This window comes from Ochotona princeps, chromosome 19 (assembly GCF_030435755.1).
Source record: "Ochotona princeps isolate mOchPri1 chromosome 19, mOchPri1.hap1, whole genome shotgun sequence".
Taxonomy (NCBI): Eukaryota; Metazoa; Chordata; class Mammalia; order Lagomorpha; family Ochotonidae; genus Ochotona; species Ochotona princeps.
In genome coordinates this window covers 21324410-21336177 of record NC_080850.1, presented here as the reverse complement: position 1 = coordinate 21336177, position 11768 = coordinate 21324410, and the positions used below count along the sequence as shown (strand labels likewise).

General features: G+C 37.1%; 1 non-coding gene across 1 annotated transcript; it reads left to right on the top strand.

The window, feature by feature from the left end:
- Positions 1 to 7737: 7737 nt before the first annotated feature.
- On the top strand, positions 7738 to 7913 carry LOC118760140 (small nucleolar RNA SNORA81). Its single transcript, XR_004996609.2, has one exon. It is a non-coding gene; the product is annotated as a small nucleolar RNA SNORA81 (small nucleolar RNA).
- Positions 7914 to 11768: the final 3855 nt, after the last annotated feature.

The window sequence follows — 11768 nt, the reverse complement described above, 5'->3', positions numbered from 1 at the left end:
GCCTGGTAAAACAAATTGGTTCATGAAAGCACCCTCCTCAAATCGGATTAATATTCTCTCAGGAGTGGTTCATGTCTCATGTGAATGTTTTTGTTTCTTTTTCTGTGAGAATGAGTTATTTAACGCATTGATGTTTTTTCTGCCCTCTCATACACACTCAATTGCATATGCTTACTTGGCTGCCATGTTTTAATAGCAACAATTAAACCATGCCAGACAGCAGAGTCTTTTAATCTTTCTAGCTGCTACAACAGCAAGCCAAATAAAACTCTATTCTAGGCAAACTATTTGGACTAGAGAATACCATTTTAGCCTTGAAAAAGCAGACACCTCTGTACAGAAAGCTTGGTACTCAAAATGGAACAGAAGTGAAGATACCTCTTTTCTACTTATGCCTTGAGCACTGATTCAATCTGTAGCATCAATAAATTTCTTTCCACATCTAGTTACTACCTGCCATGTCAGTCACATAGAAGCAATAACCTTCAAGCTGCCTAAGCTAGAATCATGCATATTTTTTCCTACAAGATATTTTACAGATCAGCTGGATTGTTAAGCCACTCAGTGTAAGCAGATGTATAGAGCAAGAGTTATACTACCTCTATAAGGTTATTTAAAGTCACATATCCAAAACATAGCAGATTATTGAATTAATATTTTTCTACTGTATTATATTTAACTAATGCCATTATTAGAATTCATTGAGGGCAATCTCAGAAACATGTTTCCCAGCATATTCCACCACCTCTGCACCTGTCTCCTCTATTTTCCTGCTGCCTTTTCCTAAAGTTCTTTCCTTTCCAAATTTAGCAATGCAAAGCTGAACCTTCATGCACTCAGATGAATGCTGAAGAGCGATACATTTCTCATGTCCGTACAACTAGTTTCCCTAAAGAGCCAATATACAGACTTCAGGGGTCAAACGTCCATGGTTTTGAATTCTAGCTCTGTAAATTACCAGACACGCAAGCATAAGAATGTTACTTGACCGAATTGCACCTTAGTCCCTTCCTAGTTACAATGTAGTTAAGTCATCTGAGTACTGGCTTAGCACAGTACTCTGTATGTAATAGGTACTGTTTTCACTGTGGTCATCAGCAGCAGCAGCAGCCATGGCTCAGCATCCCCTTGTCCTGTTTATAGTACTTATCATTCAGTGATTATAAAGCAGCTCAATCATTACCTTCTCCCTGGAGTCCCTCCCTGACCTTTCCTTTTGCTCATTAATTGAGGTGATCATGACATTTAACATGCTATAATATGATACAATAATTCTGACCATAAGTGTGAGAGATTTAAGAGCAAGATGAATACTCTGTTAAATATCTTTCTTCCCATCCTGACACGATTCAGTATAAACTGTTTTGACTTTCCCCTCAAGTACATCTAAACTACTTTCCTCTTAGTGCTCAACCTCTACCAAAATGACTGTTAGTTAACTTAATGAGTAGCTGTGTAAGGTTTTTAAAGTAGATGGTCACAACTATTTACACAGAAGAAATCAGCAGCAAGAAAGTAAGACAAGTGGCCCAGCTAGGGCCAGAAACATGGAACCCTAGCGCATGGTTCAACCAGCCTTACAGGGGAATTTGTTTTGTTCTGAGGTAAAAACTTCCCTAGATGGGCAACTCTTTCCTATATATAATCTCTGCTTTTTACTGAGTTCAAGTTCACTTTTCAAGAACTTGCACAGTTACTCGTGCAAATTATTAAACCATTCTAGGTGAGTTGTATCATTCAACTCCCTGACATTTCTCCAGACACTTGAAGACAATGATCTTATCTCAATTCATTCCTCCTTTGAACTGGAGCAGTGCCGTCATGTCTATCAGACTGCACGAGATGTAAGAGGATGACTGGGGAAGTATTACAAGGAGGATTCCTGGCAAGGACAGTGAGCAAGACTCAAGGGAAAAGGAGGAGAGCTACACGTTGGTGATATGACACTGGAATACAAGTGTGGTGCTGAAGGACATCTAAGTGGGTGTTCCTCTTTGCTACCTGGCCTCACTGCCTACCCAGAAGGCGGACAGTAAAATGAAGTAAGCAGAGCCTAAATTTAGAGAACTTCAAAGGAAATCCTTCTCTACACAATGTGCAATTATCCACTACTGCAGGATATTATTGAGGCAAATTGAAGCAAGAAGAATTTGGAAAAGGATTAGGTACTTATATGAATAAGAACAGCTTGTGCAGTTACTAGCAAGAATACCAATTACATGGCCAATTAGTCCCCTGGTGTCAGGGCACACACAGCAGACACGGGGTTAAGGAATGTACTGCCTACAGAACAGTGCAGTAGGATCCAATTTTCTAGGTGCATTATCAGAGTTCTCTTTGACTTGCTCCTCTGAAGAATCTAAGGGAAAAATGACTACCTATTGCTATAGTTTGAACTGCTTCAGGTTTGGCTTTTCCAGCTGGGTCAGAAAGAGAAATGGCCTCTGAGAAATCTTCATATAAAACTGTGATTCCAAAATTATGAGACAAGTTTTTGATCGAAAAATAGGAATGCAAATATATTTACAATCTAAATACCTGTGTTTCCAGTCTCATTTCAGACTACCTGAAAAGACTGTGATGAGAGTAAACCTTGCAAACTTCAGCTACTTGTTTCTCAATGGTGAGTGAGCATTATCCTAGTTCTGCCCAGATAGAATATAAATGTAGTTCTTTGGTTCCCATAGCACATAAAGCATATACTAGGGTGGAAAATGTCTTTCTTTTAGTTGCCATGAAAGAATATGACTCTTATCACTTCAGTTTGGGAGCCCCTGCATCTTCCTCCATGATGGCCACTTCCCAACTTTATATGCCAAGGGACCACCACTGTTGACAAGTTCTGCTTGCAGATCTGAGCAAGTTCCCCTTACAAATCCCACAAGTCTCTGGAAGAGGAAAAGCCCAGTCTCAGATTTCGGTGGCACCTCTGTGTGGATGCTTTTCTGTCTGACTCACCTGGACAAACTGCCTCAGGGGAGGTCGAGGGAGCAATGCATGTCTTTGAAACAGACAGGTCCTGAGGACATGCTGTTTACATCATGGATTCTTGTCTCATTCTACATATGTATTCAAATTATCAGAAGACTATAACCAAGAGAGAAATCCTTTTAACCCTGGAGACAAAGCAAAGACACAGTACGTATAATGAGAAACTGACAAAATTTTGAAAATAAAAATTAGAAAACACTAGAATGAGAACTGGATAAACTGACTGATAATTTACCCTATGTCAACATCTGGTGGCTTAGGAAATAACCAGGTGAATACCAAGTGAGTACTCACCTTTCCAGACAGTCTAATTCTTTAAAGGTCTAGAGAAAAAGTATAATTAAGGAATCAACAGTTTCCAGTTTAACAGCATGCCATGTGGTATACTGGCATTTATTCTAGTTTAAAGAAAACTTTCCAGCAGTAGTCATCTCTGTTAGAGGCACTTTGCTCCCAGTCAATTCCAAACTATCATAGTCAATGCAAATATGCTCTTGCAGGCTGAAGGGTGTCTTCACTGCAAACTAAAATCAGAGTTCAAGGGTAGACTGGGTGGGTGGTTTGATTTCTCCTTCAGTGTAGTGAATGATTCTATTACAGAATTGCAGATATTTTCCTTTCACGTGGCTAAGCCCAAGATTCACTTTGGAAAGATGAGACAACAGCAAAGGCGTTCTGAACATCTGTAGAGCTACAATGATTCAAATGAAAAAGAAATCAGAGAAATAAAACAACTGTCTGCTCTGTTTAATGAATATCATCGCAAAGCGAGGTTATCTGTCAAAACAGATAGCCTAAAAAGAAGGAGTATAAGAAATAAATTAGAAACAAGGAGGTGGTAAACCCTTAGAGAACAGATCATCTTTCCTTCCTGTAATCTTTTCAAAATATATTAACAAAAAGAAAGTTTCCTAAGCATTGCTGCTAAACTAACTTAATTCAAGGAAATATAAAAAGTAAAAACAAAAAAACAAAAACCCAGGTGCTAGTTCCATCCAACAAAATATTTTCATGTTAGTTTCTATACTAACAAAATTGAAAAATGACCCAATATAATGCCAAATCGATAGGAGAGCATGATATAGCTATCAAGGATTATACTATACTAGAAAATCTGACTACAACATGTTGATGAGTAATCAATGGAGAAATATTCTCTCAACAGAAGCCAAAACTCAAAAGAAAACAGTCAACATGCATCACAGCTAAAAGCCCTTACAAATGTACAAACATGGGTGGTACCATCATAACCAGGAAAGAAATATCTAAAAATCTACTACAAGCAGTATATTCAAGGCAATGCTAAACTACCATTTCAACAGAAATCTGAAAATGTACTAATAATGCTTTTCACTGCAAACTTTCTGGGTATCTATATACTGAAATAGGAAAAAAAATCATGCTAAATAAATGAAAAGGAGTTGTCAAAAGCCATTAGGTCAAATTTCATTAACTGCCAGGGTACTGGGAGTAACACAATTTGTGTTAACAGGCCAGAGGGAATACAGGACAATAATCAAACCTGTGAGAGTATGTGGTAAGATAACTTCACATGAAAAAAGATAAACAAGACAAAACACAACAAAAAATCTAGCAACTGGCTTAAGATTCTTGAAAACCAAGTTCAAAATGTGATTTTAAAAGTCAAATTCATATTCTCTACGGTTGGTACAATGGCATAGCACATTAATTCTCCAAATGTGTTGCCAGCATACCATAGGGACACTGGTTCTAGTCCCAGCTCAGGCACTTCTGATTTAGCTCCCTGATTGTGGTCTGGAAAAGTGGCTGTGGATGGTTCTAGGCCTTGGAGCCCCACAGCTACACTAGGGACTTGGAGGAAGCACCTGGCTCCCAGCTCCCAGATGGTCCAGCTCTGGTCCTTGCAGCCATTTGGTGTGTGGCAGCAGATGGAAGAGCTCTGTATCTCCTGTGTCTCTCTTGCTCTGACTTTCAAACAAAATAACATTTTTTAAAAATTCACATAAAAATAGAAAACAATTTTTAGGTAGGCAATTTAGTAGTTTCAAATATTTCAATATCCTCCAAATTAATTTTAAACTGATACAGTTCTGACTAAATTAAGAGTGTGCTTTTGTAACGCTAAAAATGATTATATAAAGGACCAATATAAAATAATAATCCAGAAAGCTTTCGAAGGGGAACAATGGTGGGTGACACACCTTGCTAAGATATTCTGAATTCATAGAAAATGTAGTTTTTAACATGTTTTAGTGGTGCCCAGAACAGTAATCAGAAGAATGAGCCATTAATGAAATTCCAGACACAGATTCAGGTATATGACAAAATTTCAGTGAATGTCACATTTCAAATCAACAATTAATGGATGAGTTATCTTTAAAAAATTGGCTCAATCAGTATTCTTCAGAATAGGGAACCTAGATCTCTGTACCTAAGCATATCTTAAAAGTATTTTTGAGGACTAAGGAAAACATTAATAAAGAGCATAAAAAGAGCATTAATAATGTAAAGGAAATAATGAAATTATTTTTTTCATGTATCAAATTAAAAGGAAATAATAGACATTACTGTGTACCTGGGACAGATAAAGTAAAAGGCATATGTTTATACAGAGCTGCTGATATTCTAAAATGCATCAAAGCATTTAACTCAGTAATCCAACAGCAGGAGATTCTTGCAAGGGCATTATGGTAGAAGCATAGAAGCAGTTCTTCAACAGAAGTTTAATTGATCATTAGCAGGAAAAAAATTAAAAGGATAAAGAAAATAGAGTATATATGCAGAATGATACACCACTGTGTCATAAGAAAGAATGGCATTTTTGTCATTCACAACAACATGGATAGAACGGAGGTCATCTTGTCCAGTGAAGTCAGCTGAGCACACAAGTGTGGTATCATACAATTTCACCCACAGGTGGAGTCTAAAACATATGATTTCAGAGAACTTAAAAACAACAATGGTTGCTACATATTAGAGTAAAGGAGGGGAGAGAGGCTTGGGGAAAGGTTGGTTAGTAGATAGCATGTCTAGTCAGGCAGGAATTAAACATTCGGAGGTTCTACTGCATTCTGAGGTAATTATAGATGAAGTTAATGTATTGTATAATATCTCTTTTTTGAAAAATGTTAGGGGCTGCAAGGTGGCAGAGTATGATATTCCTCAGCCTGTAGAACCAGTGTCTCACATGGATACAAGTTCGTATCCCAGCTGTCCCACATCCAACCCAGCTCCCTGCTAATGTCACAGAAAAGCAGCAGTTGATGGCACAAGACCCTGAGCCCTTGAACTCACGTAGGAGACTTAGAAAGAGCTCCTGGCTTCCAGTTTTGGACTGGCCAACCTTTGGCTGGTGTAGCCATTTGGGTAATGAATGGAAACTCTCCTTTTCTATTTCCCTCTGTACATATTTTTATCTCTTTCAAGCAAAAAGTGTAGAAGTAAATATTTTAAAAAGCCAAAATAGGATTCTGGATGTTTCTCCCATAAAGACATAGTGTATTTTTGAAGACTGTCATGTTTACTCTGATAGGACATTACATAGTACATACATGCAATCAAAATAGCACATAGTGCCCAATACAAATGTGTAAGTTCTGTATGTTTGTTAAAATATTTTTTAACTTAAAAATAAGGAAGCTAAGTGTACAGTAAGAAGGAACTGAGAAATATCTGCTGACATTTAGTCTTGTCATTTTAAAATATACTATCAAATAACCAACAGAGGTATATTACACTAGAATTAAGTTTAAAACTGTATTTTAAGTCAGAACACATAGGAGTTCATTCTTAACTGGTAGCAAACTATTTTAGTACATAAAGTCTGATTTTATAGGCTTCAACAAACTAACAAATTGTTTTTTTAAATCTCACAAACAGGGGCAAATTGTGTAATACACCAGGTTAAGCTGTGATTTTTCACACTGGTACCCTATATCTCAGTGTTTGTTCAAGACCTCACTATTCCACTTCTCCTCCAGCTTCCTGTTAATGTGCCTAGCAGGACAGTCTAAGATGACCCAACCCATCTCCAGGTGAGAGAACAAGAATCAAGCCCTGGCTTAAGCCTGGCCCAGACCTATTGCAGCCATCTGGGAAGTGAGCCAGCCAAAGGTTGGCTGTGTGTGTGTGTGTGTGTGTGTGTGTGTGAGAGAGAGAGAGAGAGAGAGAGAGACTGTGTGTGTTTGCTTCTCTCTTTGCTGTTCTTTCAAGTTCTTAAAAAGTTTTTTTTCTAAAACTGCATATGTAAATATTTAAGTTCTAGAAGGAAAACAAATACTCGATAGTGTTGTTTTCTACCTTATTTTTCTTAAATCAATTGTCAAGTGTATGTTTAATTTAATTCAATTTAAAGGTATATTTTTAAAACAAGGAAATAAAAGGGCAAATACTCCAAAAGTATTCCTCTGCCAATATCCATGAACTAAATTAAACTTCCCGGTGTCTTTTAACTTGGCTGACACCTAGCCCAAATGATACACACCAATATGCAAAAAGAAGTCTTTAATACTGACATCAGCTATGATCTGTTTAGCCAGTCTATTCACAGAAATTAACCACCAACAGTCAAGAAACCAACAAATCATGAATCTTCAAATTAATTGCCATTCTAGTTCCTCATTCACCAAATCAATGAGCTGCTCCTTTTCTGATCCAGAAAATGCATCTAGGAAAGCAGCAGAGGAGGTGCAGGTGCTTGGAACCCTGTCAATCATGTGACAGCTCTAGATGAAGTTCCTTACTCCTAGCTTTGGCCAGGCTCAAGCCTTCTGGTTAGTACTGTGCTAAAACTGCAGAACTAGCACTGTTCTGGATTTTATGATAATGTTGGTTGGTAGAGTATACACAAGAAGTAGAGTAACTGCTGTAGACTGTGGATATTTGGGTGGACTTTAAAAAAATAAATCCAATGTATTTTCTTAAAATTTTGTGCAGTATGTAAAAAAATGTTGTTATGCACCGGTAGTGAATTATATGAAAAAGAAAATAAAGTAAGACCATTTTTATATGTACAAAGATATATAAAATATATAAGAAGTTTTAATCTAAAAAAAAAAAAGAAAAGTCTGTTTCAGTTAGGTTAGGGTAGGAGAGAAGCTTGGGAAATAGACATATGTGAAAAGGTTTCTTAATATTTGGGAGAACCTCTACTTCTGTGACTTCCTAGCCCAATTCAAACACAAGATGCAAGGCATGGAAACGTGACACATTGCACAGCTCTTCCTTCTATCTGTATCCATCCCTGATTTGTACTAACAGGGAAAAATGTACCCAAGAATGAGGTATGGATTTCCTACAATCTTAAAATTAATGACTGAACTCAGAACGGCTCTGTGGATTCTACATTTTTTTTTTCTGAAATCTACCATCCAACCAGGTAAACCAGTCAACAGTTCCGTGTTTCTTGATACACATATACATACATATGTGTGTGTATACCTTGGTATATCCTGGAGATATTGTGAGACACTCTAAGAACAGGAAACATTTTTCTCTTCTTGCACATAAGAGGGAGGTGATTCAAAGAACAGCAACAACACAATTAAAAATGAAAACAGATGTAAAAGAGTCACACAGTTTCTCCAACAAATTCATGCTCTGTGCCTCAGCTCTCCAGGAGACATGCAGGGTTGCTTCTATTTTACTAGTTTTCTTTATTCTCATATAGCTCATTAACCGACAATTACATAATGATAGATGCCGAAAATCTATCCTCTTTGAACTGTGTCCAACTGACAAGATGTTTCTGATCATACTAATGAATAAAAAATGACAATCCATCTAAACTCAAATATATTCAGTGTGAAGCCTTAAATACACAAGACAATTCAATGTACGAAACTGAAATATTATCTGAAAAGACAGTGCAGAATAATGCTAATACCTAACTCATTTAAGAAGTGAATAACCTAGCTTCCAAATAATTGCCACCAATGACTAGCTTCATTTTCTTCACACAGAAACATCCTGTTTCTCTACATAAATGGTATCTTCTTTGTCTTAAATGTTGAAGAATAACATGACCACCTTGAAGGATTTCCTATTGAAAGTAACTATAGGGAGTAAAAAGCATACGAACATTTTAAAATTCCAAGTTCTGATTCAGTCTCAGTGCTATCAATTATTTTAATCTGGACAACTTCTTTAAAAATTTTTTGGGGGGAGAGATAGGGTAATAATATTTACTGAAATAAGTATTTAGAGTTTCACAAATAATTTATGTAAACTATCTGAGACAGCATGTGGCACACTGTAAGTACCTCCAAATTAGAGTTGTTTGGAAAACAGACTTGTTGTCTTGGTGAGTCACAAGACTGATCCTCCAGTCATGAAATTACAGGGAAATAAATGTTGCCATCCTTTCACTGTTTGGTAGCCTCAATTTAACACCCTGAGTAATTCCTCTTTACTCATCTTTCATTACTCCACTGCATCTACTCTCAATTCAACTTTTGGATATTTAATCTCATGTACAATTCTAATTCTTACATATCCACTTCAAAATTCTGCCAACAGCAACAATTCTGTCTTCTTCTCTCAGATAGCTTCTGGTTCATTATTTTTACTGACAGGAAGTTAATCTCACAGGCTGCTGTGTTTCTGCTGGTCCCTCCTCTCAGAGATCTCTTTTTGGAGGGCTTATATACATGGGATTGGAGGCTATTGGCTTTGAACAATTCCTTGCAAGTTCCCAAAAACTTACAATAAATGTGTTTTTTTCCCCCAGAGAATATTTATTTCCTTTTCTGTAGCTTCTGGGGAAGGATATTTTGAAACCACTATGTCATATTTGTAATTTGCTCCATCCCATGGAGACAGGTAGATGAGAATAATTTACACTAGTTTGTACTCATCTGTACTCAAAAGCAAGTGATAGTCATAAAACTATGCTAGCACAGAAGGACAGCTTGCTTGTCCCCAATGTGTCAATTACAAACTCTTTTTCTTCAGCTCTGTGTCTCCTAGATAGGCGAGGTCTCCAGCACTAAATCAGCATATAGGACTTTTGTATTGTTCCTAGATGTCTTGTATTAATCTTGGCCTGTTAACCATTCATTGTATTATTACAATTATTCACCAATGTTAAAAGGCATTTTCCCTCTATTTTAAGATCTTGTCTATGAAATATTTGGTGTAAAGAATGCTATTACTGGGAACAGATGATGGATTAACACGGATTTTCATTCTCCATCCCACACATGAAAAGGCTCATTAAAGAAAGAGCAACCCTGGAAATCATTGTTAACAGGATTAGTTTCATGTCACAGATAAGGCCCTCAAGGCACAGCAAAGGTAAGCTGGTCCCTGACCTCTCCCACCTACCATCTGATAGTCAGGATGCCAGCCTAAGCAACGGTCTTTGAAGCCATACTCTTAGCACAAATATTATATGTATTGGTCCCATCCACATAGGTATATAGAAATTATTTTTATGCAGAATCCCCACTTGTAAGTGGTTCATAGTACTCTATTTGAGGATTAAAAGCCCTCAATGACCTAGATCTAACCCGAGTCTCCTTCCTCACTCAGAATAACAACTTTGTTGGAAGGCTGAAGGCTAACTAGATGCATATAAGCAATCAGAACACTTGGTCACAAGGTGAAGGGCCCTGCTGGCAAGGGACCATCTGAGAGATCTCACTTCCTCCATATCTCTTTCATGATTAGAGTCATGGAGCCACATTTCTGTTTCCATATATGAATGCTGACCCATTTCCTATTGGTGAAGAGATTGGATATTGGGGTACCAGGAATTCTCCCTCTGTCTCTACTCCCACATCCTGACCTCCCCAATCTTCCATCTCTAAGTTATTGTCTTCTCTTGAGATGTGTATTAGATTTCAAGTGTCACAACACCGCTATGTCACTCTACTACCTATTCTTAACATCTTTTCTTATACTCAAATAGTTCCTTGATAAAAACCCAATGTTATTAACATTCTTCACCATACAGTGCTATACGTCTCCAAGTTTGGGCTCCCTTTAATCTTTGACCTCATTCATTGGGGCAAATTAAAATTTTCCTATTCCTTAAGTACTAGTGAAATGCTACCTCCTTAAGTCTCTCAGCATGAATGTCCAAAGACCTGGCAAACTGCACCCACCCTGTTGGTATTAAAACACACTGTAGGGAAACTGAACCTATGAGAATAAAGCAATCTGGCTATCCCAGAGATGGTATCTGATCCAGGTGGGATTTTCTTCCTTACTTGTTTTTCTCAGAAGTCTATGTGCTTAAACACTATTGTTTAATATGTGTCCTGTTTGTGAACACATAAATGCATTTTATACAAACTTTTGCAGGCTCTTGTTACTCTACACTGCAGGACCATTACCTTGAACATGAGTTATCATGTATTATCAGTATTCAGCAACTCCACTGAGACACAGGATTATATCCTAAACAATCAGGCTAACATGACTTTTAAAGTTCGCTTTTTCTTTTTTTTTATACCACAATCTGCTCACTGTTGACTGGACAGAATGAATTCAAGAACACTGATTTTTCTCAGTGACTTGAATACAGTTTTTATTTTTTTGGAGTCTTCACTAATGTTTTATACCTCTTTGCATAAGCACTATATTCTTTATTTACTCTTGGTGAGATGTTCCATACTAGCTTAATGCCAATTGATTTCTAAAACAGCTTTTAGTGTGTTTTAATTACCGATGCTGAGATAAACTAGTTTGATTAACAGAATAATTACCTAAACATTACAAAGAAAATGGTATTGGTTACTGAACAATGAGAAGAGCTTGAACACACACACACACCTATGTATACATGTGCACAT